At 42.4% G+C, this 14,422-nt stretch overlaps 1 pseudogene; it reads right to left on the reverse strand.

Annotated features, from left to right (window-relative positions):
• Positions 1-789: 789 nt before the first annotated feature.
• Positions 790-14,160, reverse strand: LOC102116766 (beta-catenin-like protein 1; annotated as a pseudogene).
• Between the last annotated feature and the right edge of the window lie 262 nt (positions 14,161-14,422).

The raw sequence follows: 14,422 nt of genomic DNA on the forward strand, positions 1-14,422 counted from the left end.
GTGCATGCTACCATGCCTGGTTAATTTTTATATTTTTAGTAGAGACAGCGTTTCACTATGTTGGTCAGGCTGCTCTGGAACTCCTGACCTCAGTTGATCCACCTGCCTCAGCCTCCCAAAGTGGTGGGATTACAAGCGTGAGCCACTGCGCCCTGCCCTTTTCATTTTCTTAATAGTGTCATTTAAAGCACAAAAGTTTTATTATTTTGATGAAATCCAATTTATCAATTTGTTCTTTCACGTTTTGTGTATATCTAAGAGATTTTTGTCTAACCCAAGGTAACCAAGCGTCTTAGTTCATTTTGTGATGCTATAACAGAATACCATGTACTTTATTTTATTCTATTTATTTTTTTATTTATTTATTTTTTGTTGTTGTTGTTGAGACAGAGTCTCGCTCTGCCGCCCAGGCTGGAGTGCAGTGGCCGGATCTCAGCTCACTGCAAGCTCCGCCTCCCAGGTTCACGCCATTCTCCTGCCTCAGCCTCCCGAGTAGCTGGGACTATAGGCACCCGCCACCTCGCCCGGCTAGTTTTTTGTATTTTTAAAGTAGAGACGGGGTTTCACCATGTCAGCCAGGATGGTCTCGATCTCCTGACCTCGTGATCCGCCCGTCTCGGCCTCCCAAAGTGCTGGGATTACAGGCTTGAGCCACCGCGCCCGGCTATTCTATTTATTTTTTAACCAAAACTAGCTTTAATTTGTCCAAAAGCCACACACAGCTGTCTAGAAACTGTCTCTGGAAGGGAAGCCAAGAGAGAGTCCATTATGCACAGGGTCAAGAGGCCTCTAGAAGTTTTCAAGCAAGCCCAGGATGTGCTTTTGCTCCTTCTCCCAGAACTCTGCATACCCCTTGATGATACGCCTGACAATTTTGATGGAACGTCTTCACATGTTTAGGATCTGGTGAACCCTCGGGCAAATCTGGGGAACATTGGCATTGCAGATCTTGGCCATAATGCAGCAGATGCACTGGAGAACAAAGAGCCCTGCATCCAAGCACTGGAGGTAGAACTCATCCCCCATGTCACTGTCTATGATCTCTCCACACTGGACCATGTCATGTTTTTCCCCTTCCTTCCTCTTGTCTGCCACCTGCATTGCACCCAGATATTGAAAATGCAACTCCATTAGTCTGTCAGCCTACTCGCTGTCATTTTCAGTGAATTTATTCAGAAGCCAGGTTCGCTGATGCCCTCTCAGGTTCCACAAAAGGAAAGCCAGAATGGAACAGACATGCTCTTTGTGTTCCCTGTCAGTGGTACCCACTTTCTTGATCTTTCTGGGAAATTCCATAAAGAGGGGAAAGATGGTTCATAAGCCAAGAATGTCAACAAATTTACCGCAGTTGTAGACGCCCTTGGATGCAATCAGCACTTTCAGGACCCTGCTCCGTGAGATCTTCTTTTCCCTGAGCATGAGATTCATCAACTGAAGACCCTCGCCCTTCAGGAAGTGCTCACGATTGGAACTGAGCATTAGTTAGAAGCAGAGTGAATCAAACGGATTCTCCATCATCTCCTGCTCCTTTGCTGTGCTGGGATTGTGTCTTTTAAACACAGATAACTGCTGAAGAAGTGCATCAATTCCATCCAGCTCCCCAAGCAATTTCCTGTTTTCATCGTTGTCCTGGAGCAATATGGCCTGCATTTCACTGCAATACAGTTTGTTGGCATCAAAAGGCTTCTTTGCCTTCAGCCTCTTCAACAGCCACTGAGGAAGACCCTGCTGGGCACCTCTCGTACACATCTCCAGCTAGAACTCAGCCATGTTTCCCACAATAACAAGAGTGTTATGGACACTATTGGCCTCCTCCTTCACAGACTCATCCAGGCGCTCCACGTTCTGCACCAGCAGTGCTGTCACCTACCCATCCACCAGAGCATCAATGAGTACTTCTGCTCCCTCTTCACTCTCATAGAAGATGTCTATATATCTGTTAATTCCTGACTCAAATCAACCCCAGCTATGGACACGTCTGTATTATTGTGTCCAAGCAACCCAAGAAGTGACTGCACAGCATTCAGCTCCAGCAGAAGGTGATACAGGTCTGGCATGGTGGCCACCACGTGCATCTTCTGAATGATGTCATGTAGGTCCAGTTGGGATTCCATGAACTTCTCTGGATTGTCTGGAAACTTAATCTGCAATTCTTAGTTTTTATATGCTCACTATGCAAATGTGAGCATCATTTTCTCCACTGAGCTTTCATCCAACAGCTCCTCCTCTTTTTCTTCCTCCTCACCCTCTGTGTCAATAATCTGAAGCAGCCATTTTTTGTCATCCTCTGCTTCTTCCACCATAATCATTTCCTCTTCCCAATCTTGAGTACTAATATGCTTCCGATGCATCTTCTGCTCCTCTTCTTTGTCATCTCGGGGACATTTTATGCCCCTGTTGGGCTGGTAGCTTGGAAGTTTGCCCGTGTCTGTGGTCCCAGGCACAGCCAACCTGTGTAATTTATGAAGAACAGAAATTTATGTCTTACAGTTTTGGAGGCTGGAAAGTCCAAGATCAAGGCACCAGAAAGTTTGGCATCTGGCCAGGGCCCAGCCTCTGCTTCCAAGATAACACCTTAAATGTTGTATCCTCCAGAGGGGAGGAACACTGTTATTCATGTGGCACAAGAGCAGGAAAAAAAGAGAGAACCCACTCCAGAAAGTCTCATTTTAAAGACATTAAACCCTCCCATGAGGGCAGAGCCCCCACAACCTAATCCCCTTTGAAAGGTCCCATTTCCCAGTTCCATTACAATGGCAATTAAATTTCAACATGAGCTTTGGAGAGGTCAAACATTCAAACCATAGCGTTCCACTCATTACCCCCCAAAACTCACATTCTTCTCATATGCAAAACACATTCATTCCATCCCAATAGACCCCGAAATCTTAACTATTTTAGCACCAACACATAAGTCCAAAATCTAGAATCTCATCTAAATCATACATGGGTGAGACTCAAGGCACGATTTATTCTGAGACAAATTCCCTCCAGCCATAAGCTTGTGAAATCAGGTTATCTACTTCCAAAATACAGTGGCGGGACAGGCATAGGATAGACATTCCCCGTCTAAAAGGAAGTAACAGACAAGAAGAAAGGGGTAACTGATCCCCAATATGTTCAGAATCCAACAGAGTGAACAACATCAAATCGTAAGGCTCCAGAACAATCTTCCTTGACTCTATGTCCCACCTTTTGGGCATACTAGAGTGGGCTATGTGCTTCCAAGACCTCAGGCAGCCACTCCCCCATGACTTTGCTGGACTCAGCCCATGCAGCAGTTTTCATGGGTTGAAGACTTGTGCATGCAGCTTTCCCAGGCTAGGACTGCATATTGGTGAGTCTACATTTCTGGGGTCTCTGCAGCGGCCCTGAGCCTACAGTTCCACTGGCATTGTCCTAGTGATAGCAAGAGGAGGCAGCCAAATGCCTAGGCAGATGGGGTGGGTAGCCAGTGAAACACCAACTCCAAGCCAAAGACAGTTTAAAGCCTGAAAGCCAAGCTACAAGTTAAATCCTCAGACTGGACTGATAACTTGTCTTCCTGTTTGGCACACTTTCCTCTGATTGATCCCCTCCCTTTACCTATTTTACCTATACCTACCCTTTCCTAACTGGTTTTCTACAGTCATGCCCACCTTTGAATGGTGTCTTCGCTTTAACCTTTTTTGCATACTCACAAACCAATCAACATGCCCTCCCCATTCTGAGTCCATAAAAGGTCCTGGATCCAGCCACATGGGGGACTTTTCCCGCCTTCAGATAGGGAAACCTCCACCCTCCGACATCCCCTCTCTGCTGAGAGTTTTCCTTTTGCTTAATAAATTCTACTCCACTCACTCTCGGGCATTCGCGTGCCTAATTCTTCCTGCTTGTGAGACAAGAACTCAGACTTAGCTGAGCTAAGGAGCAGAAAGGCCGTAACACTAGTGGAAGCTCTCTGTGGTAGCTCTGCCCCTATGACAGAGTTTAAACATGGAATTTAAACTACCTGGGCCCCCAAGCTGTCCATGACATCCTTTGAAATCTAGGTAAAGGAAGCCATGGCCCCACATTTCTTGCATTCTCTGGGGCTGCACAATTAGCACCACCTGGATGTAACCAAGGCTTAATGTTTTAATCTTTCAGAATAGCAGGTTGAATTGCACCTGGGCTTGCTTAAGCCATTGCTGGGACAGCCAAAGAGTGCTGCACTGGAATGCAGGAAGCGCGGGCGCGGTGGCTCAAGCCTGTAATCCCAGCACTTTGGGAGGCTGAGACGGGCGGATCATGAGGTCAGGAGATCGAGACCATCCTGGCGAACACGGTGAAACCCCGTCTCTACTAAAAAGTACAAAAAAACTAGCCGGGTGAGGTGGCGGGCGCCTGTAGTCCCAGCTACTCGGGAGGCTGAGGCAGGAGAATGGCGTAAACCCGGGAGGCGGAGCTTGCAGTGAGCCGAGATCCGGTCACTGCACTCCAGCCTGGGCGACAGAGCGAGACTCCGTCTCAAAAAAAAAAAAAAAAGTTATTTTCTTAGTTGTTGCTCTAGGGATTACTATATGAATCTTAACCTGTCACTCCCTACTTCATAGTAATTACTAATTACCTTTGGTAAAATATAAAAAATTTGTACTAATATCATATACGTCCACTTCTCCCCCCCACACACACTCTGCTATTATTTTCATATATATATATATTATATTTGTATATGTTATAGCATAAAAATCATTTTATAAGAATTGTTTTATGTAAGGCCGGGTGTGGTGGCTCATGCCTATAATCCCAGCACTTTGGGAGGCTGAGGCAGGTGGATCACTTGAGGTCATGAGTCTGAGACTAGTCTGGCCAGCATGATGAAACTCCATCTCTACTAAAAATACACAAATTGACTGAGTGTGGTGGTGCACACCTGTAATCCCTGCTACTCAGGAGGCTGAGGCAGGAGAATTGCTTGAACCTGGGAGACAGAGATTGCAGTGAACTGAGATCGCACCACAGAACTCCAGCCTGGTGACAAAGCAAGACTCTGTCTCAAAAAACCAAGACTCTGTCTCAAACAAAAAAACCAAAAAACAAAAAACAAAACAAAACAAAAAATGAGTTGTTTTATGCAATCTTATGTAATTTAAATACATTAGGAAAAAATATATTTATTTAGTATTGTATATTTACCTACAGATTTACCTTTTCTGGAGCTTTGTATTTATTTGAGTGAATCAGACCAACTAGTGTCATTTCCTGTTAGTGTGAAGGACTTTATTATTTCTAGAAAAACACCTATGTCTATGAGAAATAAGGTTACTTTGGGTTTACAAAATACTGGATAACCAACCCAGAGGCAGATACAAGGCTAGAATATTTGTATCCCATTAATACCTCGCACATTCATATTTTGACATGGTGTTTCTGTTTCTACATATTTTGGAAAATGCATCTGTGAGGTGACCAACAAGTCTTTGGATGATCCCCCTCCAACCTATGTGAGAGTAGGTTGCAGATTGTTTTTGAAAAGAATGTCAGGAAAATCTTGCGGTAGAGAGCACTTTGTCACTTTGACATGGACATTACCACTACCACCTCAAGCTACGAGAGGGTCCGCAAGATAACTCAGAACAACGGAGGTTCCTTCCACATGGAGAGACTGACATCTGCTTCTGTCCCAGGTGCCGAGCTGTAGAAACATATAGACCTACCCAATCCTGTCTCTGGGGTACAGCTTGAGGGAGTTTTTGGTAAAGCTTGACATGTCCTAAGAGTTTTAGAATGTAGATGAGGACAGAGACTGATGACTGCTCCTACCTGGATAAACCTGTAGAGAGGAGGCTCGTGTAGCAGCCTGACACGGCAGAGTAAGGAAAGCGAGTCCAGACAGCGTGTATGTCCAGAGTTTGGTGGGCTGAGCGTGTGTGGGTTTTTCCCAGGGACCAAGAAGGCAGCCAGTTGGAAGAATCTTGAAGGGTGGTGACCCAAGTGGACAGGCCATCAGGTGAGCAAACTGGTGGTAGGAGTAACTAGTAACTCCTGTGGTAGAAACTGAGACAGTAAGTAATTGAGCTCAGGAGTATTTGCAAATTCGGCTTTTAGGGCCATCAGAACATCCCTATATTTTTTTTTTTTTGAGACAGAGTTTCACCTTGTTGTCCAGACTGGAGTACAATGGGGCCATCTCGGCTGACTTCAAGCTCCACCTTCCAGGTTCAAGCAATTCTCCTCCTTCAGCCTCCAAAGTAACTGGGACTGCAGGCATGCACCACCACAGTTGGCTAATTTTTGTATTTTTAGCAGAGAAGTGCTGGGATTACACCCCGCAGCAGAACATTCCTATATTCTTTCCACTACTTCTCTGTATTGCTGCTAAACCTATATAGGACCTACAAAGGTCTGGCCATTGTCAATGGTTTGATTACAACCATTTGCATTCTGGTGTTCCTGGGGATGCTTGTCACCTCGTTTTGTTCATAATGTAATCTGGGAAATTTTTTCTGTTGCCATCATAATGATTCTTTGCTATCATAATGATTTTAAGATAGCATTTAGGGAGATCAAAAACTACACTACAGGCCAAGCGCTATGGCTCATGCCTGTAATTCCAGCACTTTGGGAGGCCAAGGCAGGAAGATTGCTTGATACCAGGAGTTTGAGACCAGCCTGGGCAACACAGGGAGACCCCGTCTGTATAAAAAAAAAGAAAAAATATTTAAATTAGCTGAATGTGGTGGTGCATGCCTGTAGTCCCAGCTACTCGGCAGGCTGAGGTGGGAGGATCGCTTCAGCCAGGGAGGTCCAGGGGGCAATAAGTCATGATCGTACCACTGCACTCCAGTCTGGGTGACAGAGCAAGCCCTTGTCTCAAAAAGACCAAAAACCCCAAAACTGCACTACCATTATTACCTTGCATTGGCCTGTTAGTCCCATACTGACTTGTTAAAGAAACCAGGCCAGGTAACTTGTAGAATGTCCCACATTCTGTATCATCTGATTGTTTCCTCATGATGTCATCTAACTCTTCCTTTATCTTCTGTATTTTCTGTAGACTTGAAGTTAGGTCTAGAGGTTTGATCCGTTTCAGGTTGAGCATTTTTAACAAGAATACTTAATAATGACCAAGAATACTTCATGGGTAATATTGTGCAACCACTTTAATGATGCTAAGTTTTCTAACTAGCAAGCAATCTGTGGACTGACATTTTAGAGAACGGAATGTTAGCATCCTGTTCAAAAACAACTTTTATTGAATGTTTTTAACAGCCCTCAAGGATCTTTGCCTGAATCAATTATTACACTGAGGCTTGCAAAATAGTGATTTACTAATTACACAATTATTTGTATATTTATTAGGTGGCGTTCTTTTATAAATAATGGCTGTAGTAAATACTGTGGTGGTCTGCTCAGATCTCCTCTTCAGGGCCAACACACTGTCCTCCCACTTCTGGGAAAATCAGCTACTGACTTCACAGCTATGGCCCTCATTTCAAACTGCCCTCAGCTACAGGGAACTGCTTTACTCAAGGCTATCCACCCTTCTCATCCCTCAAAGAACAGGCAGTAGTCAATGAGTATCTGATGTAGAAATACAAGTCATGCGTGGCTTACTGATGGGGAAACATTCTGAGAAATGCTCGCTCTGTTAGACAATTTCATCCATGTGTGAACATCATAGAGCGTATGTACACAAACCTAGATGGTGTCATCTACTATACACCTAGGCTACCTGGTATAGCCTATTGCTTCTAGGCTACAAACCAGTACAGCATATGACTGTACTGGATACTATAGGCAATTGTCACACAATGGTAAGTATTTGTGTACATAAACATATCTAAACATAGAGAAGGTAGTGCATCATGCTAAGATGTTATGACAGCTACAATGTCACTAGACGATAGGAATTTTTCAGCTTCATTATAATCTTGTGGGATCACAGTCATATATGCGGTCTGACATTGACTAAAACATTCTTAGGCAGTGCACAACTATACAAAAGTTCAGCCCACTCTCCTTAATTTGAGACAACTCTGAGGGGCCATCCCAGCTCCAGAGCTCTCTGTAGAATTGTCTTAGGCCTCAGTTGTAACTGCATTGTAGGTCAACTTCTCTCTCAGTCCAATCTTGTCTTCTTCACCCTCTTACAGCTGTTTCTCCACAGATCTCTCCCCAGTAAACTTTCTGTATACAGCTTTCCATCTGAGAGTCTGTTAACCTGAAATCCGGTATAAGACAAAACAAAGAGCTTTTGAGTTTTTTCGTTTTAACCTTTTACCCTTTCCTTTTATGTTTTTGAAGTATCACTATGAATTTAGGGAATTTAATTTATCGAATGTGTTAGAATAAATTATGGCTGTTATTCTTTTTGATGTTGAAATGATCTCAAATGTGGCCAGTGAAGGCCCTTCATGATGCCGCCTATGTCATAGGGCCCCATGAGTCTTTAAGCATTCCCTTGCTTTTTAGCACAATAAGATAGCCCACGAGTGACACGTATTCTTCTACCCCCAGACCCGGAATTAGACATTACCCTAAAAATCTCTGGTGCCCTTTTAGTGAGAATGGTGGTTAGAGATCAAGATAATGGGCACTAGGGGTTAACTATTTTATTTAATTTCATTATCTAAATGTCTTTTTGTTGATATAAAGAATTGCATATATTTCTGCACAGACATTCACTGGGGTTGCATTAGAATTAAAATTAAGTTCTCCTAAATCTCAATGCATATTAGAAATATTTTCAGCTGCAAGTAACAGGAAGCTCACTCACAATGGCCTACAAAAACAAGATGTTTAGTTAGCTCACCTGATAAGGAGTCTGGTTGCAGTCAGTCTGGGACTAATGCAATGGCTCAATGATCCTGTCAGGGGGACCCATATTGTTACTATTTAGGTCTTAGTTTGCCCTCTTGCTTATTGCCTCATTGTTACAAGATGACTGGCCTACACCAGGTATTGTCTACATTCCAGGCAAGTGTAAGGAAGGATAAAGAAGTTAATGACAAAAATATATTCTCCTTTCCAGGTTTTGCTTTTTTATTGGGGAAAGATGCCCTCTCTGGCCAGGTGTGTTGTCTCACGCCTGTAATCCCAGTACTCTGGGAGGACGAGGCAGAAGGATTGCTTGAGCCCAGGAGTTTCAGACCAGCCTGGGCAACATGACAAGACCCCAGCTCTACAAAAAATACAAAAATTAGCCTGGTGTGGTGGCCTGCAGTTCCAGCTACTCGGGAGGCTGAGTTGGAAGGATTGATTAAACCCAGAAGGTGGTGGCTGCATTGAGCTGTGATCATGCCACTGCACTCCAGCCTGGGTGACAGAGTGAGACCCTGTCTCAAAAAACAAATGCCCTCTCCAGATAATTCCACTTGCTCGTTATTAGACAGAACTGTCACAAGTCCAACTCTTGATGTATAATAAAGTAGTTTAGAAAATTGAGTTATATTTTTAGCTGCTAGCCCAGAATTATATTCCCAGTGAAACTATTCTTTAAAATGAACATAAAATAAAACTAGTCTCAGAAAAACCAAAACTGATACAATTAATTGTCACCAGAGTATTTATTCAGGTTAGAAAATAATGATCCCCAAAATATGAAAATGCAAAAAGGAATAAAGAGTACAGGAAAGGATAAATATGTAGGTCAATCTATATGAATACTGATTGTATTAAACAATGATCATAATGTATTGAAAGGCTTAAAATATACATAGAACTGACATTCAGAGCAACAATAGTATAAAATATAAGAGGAAATTAATTGAGTTGAAATATTTTACATCATTGCATTGTTGAGGAAGTAGTAAATATACTAATCTGTAGTGGACTAATAAATCAAGGGTGTACATCATAATCCTTAGAATCATCAAAATACTGATTAAAGAATGCAAAACTAAGAAGATGAAGGAAGGGAAATAGAATAATAAAAGTTAATTGATTAATCCAAAAGTCAGGAAAGGAGAAAAAAAGGAACAAATAATGGGAGACAAAACAGATATCAAGTAGTAACATGGTATACTGAAACATACATATATCAGTAATTATGATGAAGCTCAAATTGTCAGAAAGGATTTTCAAAAGAAGGGTAACTCTGTGGTTTACAGGAAATATATCATTAATATGAAAACACAGAGATGAAAAGAAAAATGATGTAATATAATATACAATGAAAATACGAATCAAAAGAAGGTTGGTGTAGCTATATTAACTTTGTGGGTTGAATGGTAGTCCCCAGAAAGATATGTCGTAACCCCCAGAACCTGTGAATGTAGCCTTATTTGGAAAAGGGATCTTTGCAAAAGTCATTAAATTAAGGATCTTGAGGTGAGATTATTCAGGATTATCCAGATGGGCTCTAAATCCAATGACAAATGTCCTTATTAGAGACTTAAGAAGAGAAAAGAGAGAAGAGGAGAATACCAGTAAAGACAGAAGCAGAGACTGGAGTTATGTAGCCATGAGCCAAGGACTCCTCAGAGCCACCAGAAGGTGGAGGAATAGGAAGCATCTTTCCCCAGCACCTTTGGAATAATTGCATTCCTATCAAACCTTGATTTTAGACTTCTGCCCTCCAAAACTGTGTGAAAGTAAATTTCTGTTTTCAAGCCACTAAATTTGCGGTAATTTGTTATAGCAGCCCTAGGAAACTAATAAATATTTTGGTACTAGGAAGCAGGATGCTGGAGTAACAAATAGCTAAAAATGTGGAAATGGCTGTGGAATTGAATACTGGACAGAGGCTGGAAAAAGTTTAAGAAGCATGATGGAAAAATTCCAGATTGCCTTGAAATGATTTTTAGTAGAAATATGAACATTAAGGCAATTCACTTCAGGGCTCAGGAGGAAATGAGGAGTATGGTAGAGAAGGCTTCTATCATCTTAGAGAATACATATATTGTGCAGAATGTTGATAAAAATATGAACAATAAAGGCATGTTTAGTAAGAATGCAGAAGGAAATGAGAGACATGTCATTGGAAATGGAGAAAAGGTGATCCTTGTTATATAGTGGCAGAAAACTTGGCTGAGTTGTATTCTACAGTTGTGTAGAAAGCAGAACTTGCAAGTGATGAATATAGGGATGTAGCTGAGGAGATTTCCAAGCAGTGCTGAAAGTGTGGCCTAGTTTCTTCTTGCTGCTTAAAGTAAAATGCAGGAGGAAAGAGACAAATTGAGAAAGAGATTGTTAAACAAAATGGAATGAGCATTTGATGATTCCGGAGGTTCTTGGCCTACCCAGTTTGCAAAAGATGCTAAAATTAGAAAATTCACTGTTGGGGGGGAAAAAGAGAAAATTTACTGTTGGAAAAGAAAAAAAAAAGACAATTCACTGTTGGGAATAAATGTTCCAGAGAGAAGGTTAAGGGTGTTGCTAAATACCTTTTTGCTGAAGAGATTAGGTGTGTTACTCATGGACCCAATCAACAATCTCAGCAGAAGCCAAGAATCAAGGGATGGAAATGAGAATGGCACTACCCACCCCTAGAGATCCACTAGCAAAATGTTTGCTTCCAGTCTCTGCGACCTTATGTTTTACTGGTCTAGAGATCTTAGTTTCAAAGGAAGGAATGCTTTCCACTAGGAGACACAACAATTATTCCATTGAACTGGAGGTTAAGACTGCCATCCAGCTGCTTTGGGTTCCTCATGCCTCTAAATCAACAGGCAAAGAAAGAAGTTACTGTACTGGCTGGGGTGATTGGGCCTGATGACCAAGGAGAAACTGGGCTGCCAATACAACTGAAGGTAAGAAGGATTTTGCCTAAAATACTGGAGTTTCCTTAGGTCATCCCTTGGTACTACCATGTGCTGTGATTAAAGTCAATGAAAAACTACAACTCAATCCAGGCAGGACTCGTAACAATCCATGCGCCTCAGAAATGAAGGTTGTGTAATCCCACCAGGCAGAATACCACAATCAGCTGAGGTGCTCGCTGAGGGCAAAGGGAATATGAAATAGTAATGAAAGATGGCAGTTATAAGTACCTAGCTATGACCACATTACTGGTTGCAAAAATGAGGACTGTAATTGTTATTTCCTCTTTGTTTTGTATGAATATGTGATATTTATGTGCATGTGTGTGTATGTAATATTTCTGCTTTCTTCCCTCTCTTATTTCTTTATAATCTAATGTAAGATGTATTAATAATAGTTAATTTCACATCACTGTATTTATTTAAGTTACAGGATGTCAAGGAGAAGAGTGAACATTTTTCAAAGGTATTTGCATCCTCTTCTAGGGAAAGAGTTGGTGCAGTTTTGGTTGTATGCTGGATAATTGCATCATGTTAGGTAGAAATATGACTTTGTTATTATCTTTATCTGAAGATTAAGCATAGTTTAAGGAGATGTGTATGGTACCAAGATTACAAGGGGTAGACGGTGATGATTAGTTTTGAGTGTTAGCTAGGCTATAGTGTCCAGTTATTCAATCAAATACTAATCTAGGTGTTGTTACAAAGATATTTTGGAGAAGTGATTAACATCTATAATCAGTTGACTTTAGGTAAAGAAGATGATTCTCAGTAATCTGGGTGGGCCTCATCCAATGAGCTGAAAGATCTTAAGAGCAAAACTGAGCTTTCCGTGAGGAAGAAACTTCCACCTGTGGACTGCAGCATCAGGTCTTTCCTGAGGGTTTCCAGCCTGCTGCCCAGCCCCACAGATTTCAGATTTGCATAGCCAACCCCCACAATCATGTAAGCCAGGGGCCCCCAACCCTCAGGTCATGGACCAGTACTGATCCGTGGCCTGCCAGGAACTGGGCTGCACAGCAGGAGGTAAGCATCCGAGAGCATTACTGCCTGAGCGTGCCTCCTGTCCAATCAGTAGCGACATTAGATTCTCACGGGAACGAACCCTATTGTGCATGCAAGGGATCTAGGTTGAGTCCTCCTTATGAGAATCTAATGCCTGGCAATCTGAGGTGGAACAGTTTCACCCCGAAACCATTCCCCTCACCCTTTCAATGGAAAAACTGTCTTCCACAAAAACAGTCCCTGGTGCCAAAAATGTTGGGGACCGCCGATGTAAGCCAATTTCTTGTATGTCTCCTACTAAACTCCAACTGATACAATTAATATTAGACGAAGTAGATTTTATGGCAAGAAGAATGATTGGATGATTGGAGATAAACAATCATATATATATAGTTTTTATTTGTTTTTGTATATAGATATATATAGTTTTTGCTTGTTTGTTTGTTTTTGAGACAGAATCTCGCTCTGTCACCCAGGCTGGAGTGCAGTGGTGCAATCTCGGCTCACTGCAACCTCCACTTCCCAGGTTCAAGTGATTTTCTTGTCTCAGCCTCCTGAGTAGCTGGGACTACAGGCATGCACCACCATGCCCAGCTAATTTTTTTTGTATTTTTGGTAGAGACGGGATTTCGCCACGTTGACTAGGCTGGTCTCAAACTCCTGACGTCAAGTGATCCGCCTGCCTCGGCCTCCCAAAGTGCTGGGATTACAGGCGTAAACCACCGTGCCCAACCTAAACAGTGATATTTTGATAGGATTTTTAAAAAGGCCAATTAACCAGGAAAATATTGCCAGTTTAAATATTTAAATGTATCTTTTTGAATAGGAAAAGGCCATACTGAAAACATATAATATAACACATTGAATATCTTCCATCCTCTGGTAACAGTCATTTGGGGCACCAGCGCTTGTAACTTCAGAGCCAATATTGCGAGGGCAGCAATAATACACTCTACAAGAAAAAAATACACTCTGTACAACAAAATTGCATTGAATTGACACATGTCTGTTTCTGTCTCTAACTACAAAACAGTCTCTTCTAAAGTAAGCTTTTTTATTGTAATGTTCTTGCTATTTGATGAAGAAAAGAAGAATGTTTTCTGGGGTTAGACATATCCATGCCCAACCAACCACTGTTTGTCATTCCACTTGGGAAGAGCCAGACAGTCTTTCCTCTTCTCAGAGCAGTACATTTTACAGAGACCTAGGAATTACCATTTTATCAACACAAATGACCTCAGAAGAAGACTGTGTCTGTTGAACCAATGGATGTGAAGCCAGATTCCTTAATCTGAGCAATGTGAGCCATTTGTCCCCACACCCAGATGAGCACCCATTGAGCAGCTGCCAGGTTCAGTGTGTACACATAATGGCAGCCTTCAATGAAGAGTGGGGCAAGGCTGACCATGATGTACTCCAAAGGAGAAGCCATACCTCCACCTACTCTTCCAACTTGAGGACACAGGGATACCTCCTTGGGAGTCTGAGCCCCTCAGATTTCACACCACCTTCTGTCATTGGCCTCTGCACATGTGCCCCATAATGTAGTATCATGTAGGCAGAGGAAGGTGAGGTTTGTCTTCACCCCATCCCAGTAGGTACAGAGAAGATGACCCTGGGACTCCATGTAAGATGTGGGGGATAGGCATTATGGAGGACATCACACGGAGAGGGAGGTTGTGTTCCCCCCTCCC

This window comes from Macaca fascicularis, chromosome X (genome assembly GCF_037993035.2).
Source record: "Macaca fascicularis isolate 582-1 chromosome X, T2T-MFA8v1.1".
Taxonomy (NCBI): Eukaryota; Metazoa; Chordata; class Mammalia; order Primates; family Cercopithecidae; genus Macaca; species Macaca fascicularis.